This window comes from Engraulis encrasicolus, chromosome 17, assembly GCF_034702125.1.
Source record: "Engraulis encrasicolus isolate BLACKSEA-1 chromosome 17, IST_EnEncr_1.0, whole genome shotgun sequence".
In the NCBI taxonomy this organism is placed as follows: domain Eukaryota; kingdom Metazoa; phylum Chordata; class Actinopteri; order Clupeiformes; family Engraulidae; genus Engraulis; species Engraulis encrasicolus.
Window position 1 is genome coordinate 3,218,556 of NC_085873.1, and position 9,605 is coordinate 3,228,160.

Here is a 9,605-nt window from a genome sequence, read left to right on the forward strand (position 1 = left end):
TGGGCTAAGTGTGTCCACTTCACAGGCGATACCTAATGCAGGACGCTAAACTGACACAAATCTGATAAATTAGCTGACTATGTCTAGCCACATTTTCGTTTTGGGGGGCGCGCAAGCTGTCTTCGGTTACCACAAGTGTCATGTTATTTCTACGTAAGTCGATGGACTGCGACTTGTGTCTTTCACAAGTCCGAACTCTGATAAAGACAGAGGGAGAGCTCGCGCATAATATTACTCTGGTATGTTCGGTGTGGTAAGTCGCATCATGTGCTTGGTCAGCTTGCTTGCAAGAAAATGTTGTCGCGAGCGACAAGGTTTATTGTTTGTGTCAACGGACGTTTCTTATCTCGGCTCGTATACAGTGCTGCTTTGCTTGCTTGGCTAGCGTCGTAGCTCGTCTACTGCATAACTGTTTGATTATGCGGATGAAGGCTGCGTGGAAAACGGTTTATTCACCTGTCGTTGTGTTCCAAAATCATAAGGCTTTAATGCGGAGGGTTATAGTTAGCCAATTTCTCTCTTTCACGAGCAGGGATTTGTTGCTTTGTTGACACTACAGGGAAGTTTACTGGTTTAAAGAAAGTTGTGGCTAGAGCATAGGCAATAAGGCAACAGCTACTACAAGTATGCATGATAGCTGATATCAGCCGCAAATCGTGCGTGTGTAGTAGTTCCAGAGACCGTTTAGTTCTAGTGTGACTGTGTGATATTGTACTCTGTAGTATGTGCAGCATTTCCGAAGACTGGTTGGTTTATATTTTTATTAATGTAAATGAAATATGTAAAGTTGTTGTGTGCACTACAGTAGTGAGACAAAAGCCTTTCATACATTTAGTTAAGGTTGCCTGTATGTTTTGAAGGTGTGTCTGGAAAGCCCTGTAACGTTTTGTCTTTAAAAAAAAAAAAAAATCTCTTCTGCTCTGGATAAGATGGATGTCTTTCCTCTGACCTGTTACCAAGACAGCTGGATGTGTAGGAAGCTGGAACTAAGTCACTGAAGAAGTAAACCTATGAAAACCGATTTGGATTGTCTGAGAGATGTAATTGACTGAGTTCAGGACAAATGTGTCAACTATATTGTAGGCCTATTACTTAAACAATAAAATCACAATAACTGTTTATTTTTTGGCTGTAGGACACAAGTAAAAGGAGAAGAATGCTGCTCAGCTGGGTCGGTGAAGCTCTTGGATATCATCAGCATCTATGAAGTAAGTTTTTTATATCAATGCACAACAGCAGGTGTTAATGCACACACAGACAGACAGACAGACACACACACACACACACACACACACACACACACACACACACACACACACACACACACACACACACACACACACAATGAGAGCTGGCCTGATATTGTTCTTTTATTCTGTGAATGTGCTGTCTGGTGTCACTTCAGACAATTCTGCAACGATTTACTGTATGTTCTGTCTTTTTGTCTGCCAAATTCTCAAACTTGTTGTCTTTCTTTTTGTCTTCCTCTTAGGGCACCGGTAGGCACAGAGTCATTCCGGTAGGCACGGAGTCGTTCCTCGATGGACGTGATGACCTGGCACCAAAACCGCTTAATGTGTATGAAGCTGTCTGCATCGAGGGAAGAACCCAGTACTGAAATGTGAGTGTATAAACCAGTTATTGTAACCATGGGTGCCAGTTGTACTATATATTTCACAGTAAAATCCCAGTAAAATCCCAATTACTATTACAATACTCAAATCCCCACTAGTTTCAACATCCAATTATATTGTTCTCACTACCACTGGCTTGTCAGGACCCAACAATGCAGTTCAGGATGAATGTATGTCAACTGTATTGTAGGCCTTAAACACTTAGGGGTTTCTTTTGCCTTGAGACATGTAAAAGTTTTTATCTTTTACCTGACATGTTTCGACGGTGTTACTTCCGTCTTCATCAGAGGGAAACCCCTAAGTGTTTAAGTTAAACAGTTAGACATACTGAACTTAATACATATGTATTGTAGGCCTATTACTTTAACAATAAAACCACAATAACTGCTTATTTTTTGGCTGTAGGACACAAGTAAAAGGAGAAGAATGCTGCTCAGCTGGGTCGGCGGTCACACTACTTATTCAAGAAGCTCTTGGATATCATTGGCATGTATGCAGTAAGTTTTTTATATCAATGCACAACAGCAGGCGTTAATGCACACACACACACACACACACACACACACACACACACACACACACACACACACACACACAATGAGAGCTGGCCTGATATTGTTCTTTGATTCTGTGAATGTGTATGGAATGCCTACTGTCTGGTGTCAATTCAGACAATTTTGCAACGGTTTACTGTATGTTCTGTCTATTTGTCTGCCAAACTCTCAAACTTGTTGTCTTTCTTTTTGTCTTCCTCTTAGGGCACCGGTAGGCACGGAGTCGTTCCACGATGGACGTGATGACCTGGCACCAAAACCGCTTAATGTGTATGAAGCTGTCTGCATCGAGGGAAGAACCCAGCACTGAAGTGTGAGTGTATGATCCAGTTATTGTAAACATGGGTGCCAGTTGTACTATATATTTCACAGTAAAATCCCAATTACTATTACTTATAGTTATTCATTCTTTTTCTGCTGTAGGACACAAATGAAAGAAGAGGACTTCTGCTCTGCTGGGTCTGCGACACTACTTATCTGAGGAGTCCTCAAACATCAGGATGTAGGAAGTAAGATCTTTTTTGTCATGCAGCCCAACAGCCCATGCGTGCACGCGCGCGCGCACACACACACACACACACGTACAAAACATGCGCATGCACACTCCACTCTACACCACACACAGATAAACACACACAACCTTAAAGGAAAATCCCTACTAGTTTCAACATCTAATTATATTGTTCTCACTACTACTGGCTTGTCAGGACCCAACAGCCTCTTTTTTCCAGCCCTGTCCGTCATCTCATTCTAATGAGTGCATGATCTGTTAACATGTAAAACAGAAATAGCGTGTAGCACCCAAAATGCACATGCAGTCAAGTCAGAAATAACATTTTATATATATTTTTCATAATTTACCTAAACCATATTTATGATGACTGAGATGGAAGAGCCATGTCTTGGCCTAATCATTTACACTTTTCTTTTGTTTTGCTTTTTCAAGACTTGTGGTGAGATGCCAAGAGCCGCCATGAGGGATATGCAACCTGCAGCTTCACCGTGCTTTTGGGAGATCATCTACTACGTGAACCTTGAGTATCTACAAGCCAGCTACTACAAGGTCCTGTACAAACTGTCAGTCTTAATGTTGCGACATCCCTGTCAGTTCTTTTGGACTGAATACATGCTGTGTTTGAAATGTATTATTCGGATAACCACCCATCAGGGAATACCTTGTCTGTTAATGGCGGATAGACATGCCATGGACATGCAGTGCACACTTTGATGTTTTTTATTTTAATGTTTTCTATGTTTTTCCAATGTTCTTTTTTATTTATGTTCTGTTATATGATGGTTATGTAAGTACTGTATGGAATGTAGTGACTATAGAGCCCAAGACAAATTTCAACCTGGGGACAAAAAGTTCACTCCACTCTGTTAGCGCAGTTATGGATGCACTGTAAATTTTGTAATTAACCAAAAGTACGGTGAGAAGCCTGTTTGTGCAGATGGACCTGCTGGCGGGCCTGTTTACTCATAGCTAAAAAAGCAACATATTCTCTGTGCAAAGCACATGGGCTCTTCGCAAAGGGGTTAAAGGGACACTGTGTGAGATTTTTTTTTGTTTATTTCCAGAATTCATGCTACCCATTCAATAATGTTACCCTTTTCATGAATATTTACCACCACTATCAAATTCTAAGTATTCATTATGACTGAAAAAAAAATGCATTTTTCATACATGAAAAGGGGGATCTTCTCCATCTTTTCCATAAACAGCCACTTTTAGCTACAAAAATGACTACTTGGACCATACTAGAAAATATTTGTTTATTACTTAGTAAACGTTCATGTAAATATCAAATTTGGCAATAGGCAACCCATTTTCAATGAGCAGCATAGTTGCAGTACCTTTTTTGACTATTTCCTGCACAGTGTCCCTTTAAACATTTTAATGTGCTGTTTTACAGTGTGCTATACAAAAGGTAAGGTGAAACTAATTTTTTGAAATTCTATAATTCTACAGTGTCACTGAAATCAAATGGTACATTGGTAAAACTGAACCATTTCCTTTAACCCCTTTTAACAGAGCCTTTACTGTCACCAATATTGTAATGACTGAGTTTTAACCTGTTACTTAAGGCTCTTGGTAATGTCATAGCAATGTTGCTATGATGTAGTTGAGTCTTTTCAGTCATGAGTGATCAGTCTTGCTGATAACCCATCTTTGCAAAGAGGATACAAAGACGCATGTAAATTCAAATATAAATTGATTTGCATCTGTATAGTATATTATGAAATGTATTGTTAATTACCTTCATTGTTCAGCAATAAAAAATAGATCTGAAATATTATGCATTCTTGTATTTTGTTTTTTAAATTGATCTTAATTAATGCATTGGTCAACAATTCTTAAAATAAATGGTAAGCAGATGGAAGTTTGTACATTTATACCCTCATGTTTTAACTGAATGCATTGGGGAAAAAATAAATTGTGTTTTTGAAGACGCATTTTTCTTGGAATTAATTATTGTCATTTTAATGGTTTTATTGTCCGATTTTTAAAGTATGTTGTGTCGATTCAACCCAGTTTAGGAAGTTAAAAGGAGCTCTGATTTAGTGTTAATGTAAATCGAAATAGTGTTAATTTAACCCAGTTTAAGGAGTTAAAAAGGAACTCTGACATAGTGTTAATGTATATCGATATAGTGTTAATTTAACCTTATGTAGGGAGTTGAAAAGGAACTCTGATATAGTGTTAATGTAATTCAATGCAGTGTTAAGTTAACCCAGTTTAGGGAGTGAAAAATGAACTCTGATAAAGTTTCAATGTAACTCAATATAGTGTTACTTTAACCCAGTTTAGGGAGTTAAAAAGTAACTCTTGGCACAGTGTTAAATATTAACTATATTGAAAATGTTAATTTAACTCTTTAGAGTGTGGACTCATATAAACCCGCAAAAAGGGTTAAAATTGACTCTGTGGGAGTTGATTCAACCCTCCAGTTTTTGCTGTGTAGACTTTGTCAATGAAGGTCTTGTATTAACATACATACAACATAGTACATATATATATATATATATATCTACACTGCACAAGTACAGTAGATTTACACACTGTTGCACACATTGCTTTGTCTGTCTGTATGCATGCATACTCATAGACACATTACATGCATACACATACAACATTACTTACACACCGTACACATTTGAGCATATTGGACCACTCATTTGTTCATTCAACACACACACACACACACACACACACACACACAGGCGCGGAGTGGCCGTCGGGAGATCGGGGACTTGTCCCGGTGGGCCGCGGCCGTGAAATGTAATAATGCGGCCGCACTATGTCCCAACCGGCCCTGATATTTAGAAATGGTTCTTATAAGCACTAAATTCCCACTTTCCCTTCACTGATTGCAAATTGTGGTGACTGGCCAGTATTTATACCGTATACCAGACGGCAATACCTCACTGACGGTGTCAAACAGTAAATTGGCCACACCCCTTCTCTACTGATAATTTTCATACACCGTAGATCGCGGAAGTTTACAAGATCTTAGTAACACAGTTTCGTTTTCAGTATTTGAAGAACCTGTGATATGTATATTGGTTACCAAAGGATGGAAATATGAATAAATTATGGTTTATTTTCCGATTTCCACACGACTGTTACAGTTTACAGTCTTTCCAGTCCTGATTCACTTGCTCTGTGGTTATTGACTTGGGTTACGAACAGACTCCACCAAGTGGTAAGGAAGATAACTGCACCTAACAGAAGCAAGATAACTGCACCCACAGACCTGGTTAATACAGGTCTGTGACTGCACCTAACGGAAGCAATGGGTTTTGTTTTGATTTGTTAGACCTACCAGTATATCTCCTTATAGTCGAAATAATATTATTATCATACATATATTTATATGTGGTACATTTAGGATGTAGCCTATGTCTGAAGAAATGGAACAAAATAATTACCACACAAGATTCTGATGTGACCAGTGCTGGGTGTGTAGGCTAATAAGCTGTGGATTAAAGTAGAGTGATTGCAAGAAACAAAGACATTTGCTGCGAGAAGACAGCGTTTTAAGGTAGGCCTACACCGTTTGGTTATACATTTTGTTGACTTATGGTTGTGGTTTGAAGTAGCTAAGTTTGGCTTATTTGCTGCATGGTGGGTTTATTGCACAATGTAGACAGACTTTTTGTAAGCTATAGGCTACTATATTATATTTTGTAAGCCTACTCTTCTAAAAATCCCCACACCCAAAACTTTGTGCCCATGCTCATCCTGTCTTCCTTAAACGATATTTCAATTTCAAACTGTCAAAATGACAGTGGAGTGCACATTTGCATGGAACAGTAGCGTGATGTAGCCTAACCTAGGCCTATGAATGCTTTGACTGTGATGATGACTCCAGTGGTGTAGTCTACTTTTTGAAGTGGGTATACTGTATATTTGAGCATTTTTTGATGTGTGTATAGTCTACTGTATATATTTGTGCTATTGTAAATAATGGATCAATCAATTTTAAGTGGGTATACTGTAATCCCTGAAATTTTGAAATGGGTGCGTATACCTGCGTTTTACGCAGACTACACCACTGGCTGTGCATTTCATCAAGGTGTAGGCTACAATTCTCCACTTCAGGTTGATATTTTGACAACACTAATGTCCACATGTAGTACGACTGCAGATTTCGTGGCTTTTGTCTTTTTGGTTAGGAAGCCATGTTCGCTTTGTTTTGTTTTTTATTTTATAAAGAGGGCCGCCAAGGGGAAAATTCTCCCGGTGGGAAAAGGTGGGCCACTCCGCCCCTGCACACACACACACACACACACACGCACATACACAAACTCACCCACACACACACACACACACACACAGCAGCACATACTCACATACACACACGTACATACACACACACAAACACGCACATGCACACACACACACACAAACACACACACACACACACACACACACACACACACACACACACACACACACACACACACACACACACACACACACACACACACACACACACCACCCATCTCAGAAAACACATTTCTGTCAGAATGTATAGGCATGATATTCAGAAAGGGGACAACGCAGGCCAATAAATATCATTTCATTAATTCAGCAAAAGAGAAACCATTTGCAGGACAAAGGCTGTAATTGGTAACCAGCCTCATTCAATCAACGCTATGAAATGGGGTGCTTGGCTCACCAAATTGAAACTGCACTCGAGAAGAGGGGTAGAGAGAGGAGGAGGAGGAAAAGGAGGAGGAGGGGGAGAGGGAGACAGAGGAAGAGAGGGTGGAGGAGGAGGAGGAGGAGGAGGAAGAGGTGAAGGAGGAGAAGGAGGAGAGGGTGGTAAAAAATAACAATTGCATTCTCAAAGTTATGCACTCTAGGCTAATTAGAAAATGGAGGCCATTTCGGCAGCGAATGCAGCCCAAGTTCTCTAATTGAAAAGCAAATATGCACAGCACACAGGCCGGGACAGAAAAGAAAGAAAGAAAGAAAGAAAGAAAGAAAGAAAGAAAGAAAAAAAGAAAGAAAGAAAGAAAGAAAGAAAGAAAGAAAGAAAGAAAGAAAGAAAGAAAGAAAGAAAGAAAGAAAGAATGAAAGAAAGAAAGAAAGAATAGAAAGACAGAAAAATATGCACACAGTACACAGCCTGGGACCTCCCCCTATCCCAAAAAAAAGAAGCAAACAAACAAAATGAAAAAACCTCAAGCGAGAGAGTGAGCAGAGCAGGCGGATCAGTGAGTCAGTGGGCCTCAAATCTTAACCGCTCAAAACAGATGGTGTCAAAAGAGGAGAAAAATAACAAATAACAATGCTAATTTTAAACTCTTAACATTGATAATCATTGGGTTTTTTTGTTTTCAGATTGTATGAAAGGAGTGTTATGGCCGTGGCCATCTGCTGGCAACTAAGACAATTCAACCATACGGCTTTTAAAAAAGTAAACTAAAAAATGTTAAATCATAAAAAAGTTTATATATGAATACACAAGCAGAACCAGACTTTAAGCCAGAAGGGGAATTTATTTATTTGATTTTCATTCTTATTTGTCGACTATCAAGTTAGTAAAAGACAACTCCACAAAAAAAACTTTGAGCTTAATTATCCTCAGTCTGATAAAGACCGTCTTTGTGCCTAATCAACTAAATAGTCTGGCCTTTTCGTTTTGCCGTCTTTTTTCCTTTCTTTCTTTCTTTCTTTCTTTCTCCTCCCTCCTCCTTTTTGGCGCGGGTCAGACTTTGTAATTGTTTGATAATTCATCTCCGAGCGCCAATTTACCCCCCGCTGTCAGCAGTGTATGTTGTGCCATTTTGCCGCGATATTCAACAGAATTGGAAATGAGCCGGTGGCATTTAAAAAACGTCTCGGTTGCCGACGGGGAGGGGGGAAAAAGAGCCTATTTATGGGTCCTGTTTGCTTGCCTTTTCATCAGCGTTAACCCTTTGGGCAATGAGTGTCCATATGCCAGGCGGCCTGATGGCTAATTGTTTCATCCGAGCGGAGTTTTTTTCTCCTCACCGCTCATGCTCCTGATGCTCCTAATGATTTTTGTTCCCCTGTGTGGCCCCCGTGTGTGTGTGTGTGTGTGTGTGTGTGTGTGTGTGTGTGTGTGTGTGTGTGTGTGTGTGTGTGTGTGTGTGTGTGTGTGTGTGTGTGTGTGTGTGTGTGTGTGTGTGGCCAGCAGGAGACAGCTCAGAGAGGGAGTCGATGAAGGCAATGGTCACCTTATTTATTTAATGTGTGTGTGACAGAGCAACACACGCAAGTACACATACACACACACACACACACACACACACACACACACACACACACACACACACACACACACACACACACACACACACACACACACACACACACACACACACACACACACACCATGCAGCCGTCGCAAGCTGAAAAGAGAAAAGAACAACACATAAAGTCCTTTGCAAACAATAGTAAACCTTATGCTAACAAGGTGCTAATAAACACCACAGCTAAATAAATAAATAGTTATTCATCGTCAAACAACAAGAATCAAATTAACTTCGATAATAATTTAAAAAAGTCCAACAACAAAAGAAGAAGCGAGAAGGAAACCATGTACTGTAATCGCGCTATTATTGTCTTACGCATTGAAAACTGTTGACTTGCTTCTTTTTTTTTCCTTTCGGGCTTAACAAAGCAGGCCGAGGTCCTTTGAGGAGAGCAAATTAAAATGTTAAAACACCCAAAAGAATTTGTCGGGGCTCCTTGAACCGGGTCCCGGGTCCACCTGTTGTGTGCACTGAGGCCCAGCATATCCCAGTTTGCATATGCCCTCCTGTCTCTGTTGTCTTTCTCCATATTTATCTCTTCCCCCACTCCTTCTTTCTCCATATTTCTCTCCCCCTCACTCTTTCACAGTATTTCTCTTTCACTCTGTCTCTCCTCCCCCTATCCTCC

The 9,605-nt window shown here is 40.0% G+C and overlaps 2 long non-coding RNA genes across 2 annotated transcripts; both read left to right on the forward strand.

The window, feature by feature from the left end:
• The first annotated feature begins 368 nt into the window (after window positions 1-368).
• Window positions 369-2,373, forward strand: LOC134467164 (uncharacterized). Its single transcript, XR_010038463.1, has 3 exons — window positions 369-1,208; window positions 1,493-1,621; window positions 2,040-2,373. It is a non-coding gene; the product is annotated as an uncharacterized LOC134467164 (long non-coding RNA).
• A 29-nt stretch (window positions 2,374-2,402) lies between these two features.
• On the forward strand, window positions 2,403-3,856 carry LOC134467165 (uncharacterized). Its single transcript, XR_010038464.1, has 3 exons — window positions 2,403-2,501; window positions 2,612-2,697; window positions 3,135-3,856. It is a non-coding gene; the product is annotated as an uncharacterized LOC134467165 (long non-coding RNA).
• Window positions 3,857-9,605: the final 5,749 nt, after the last annotated feature.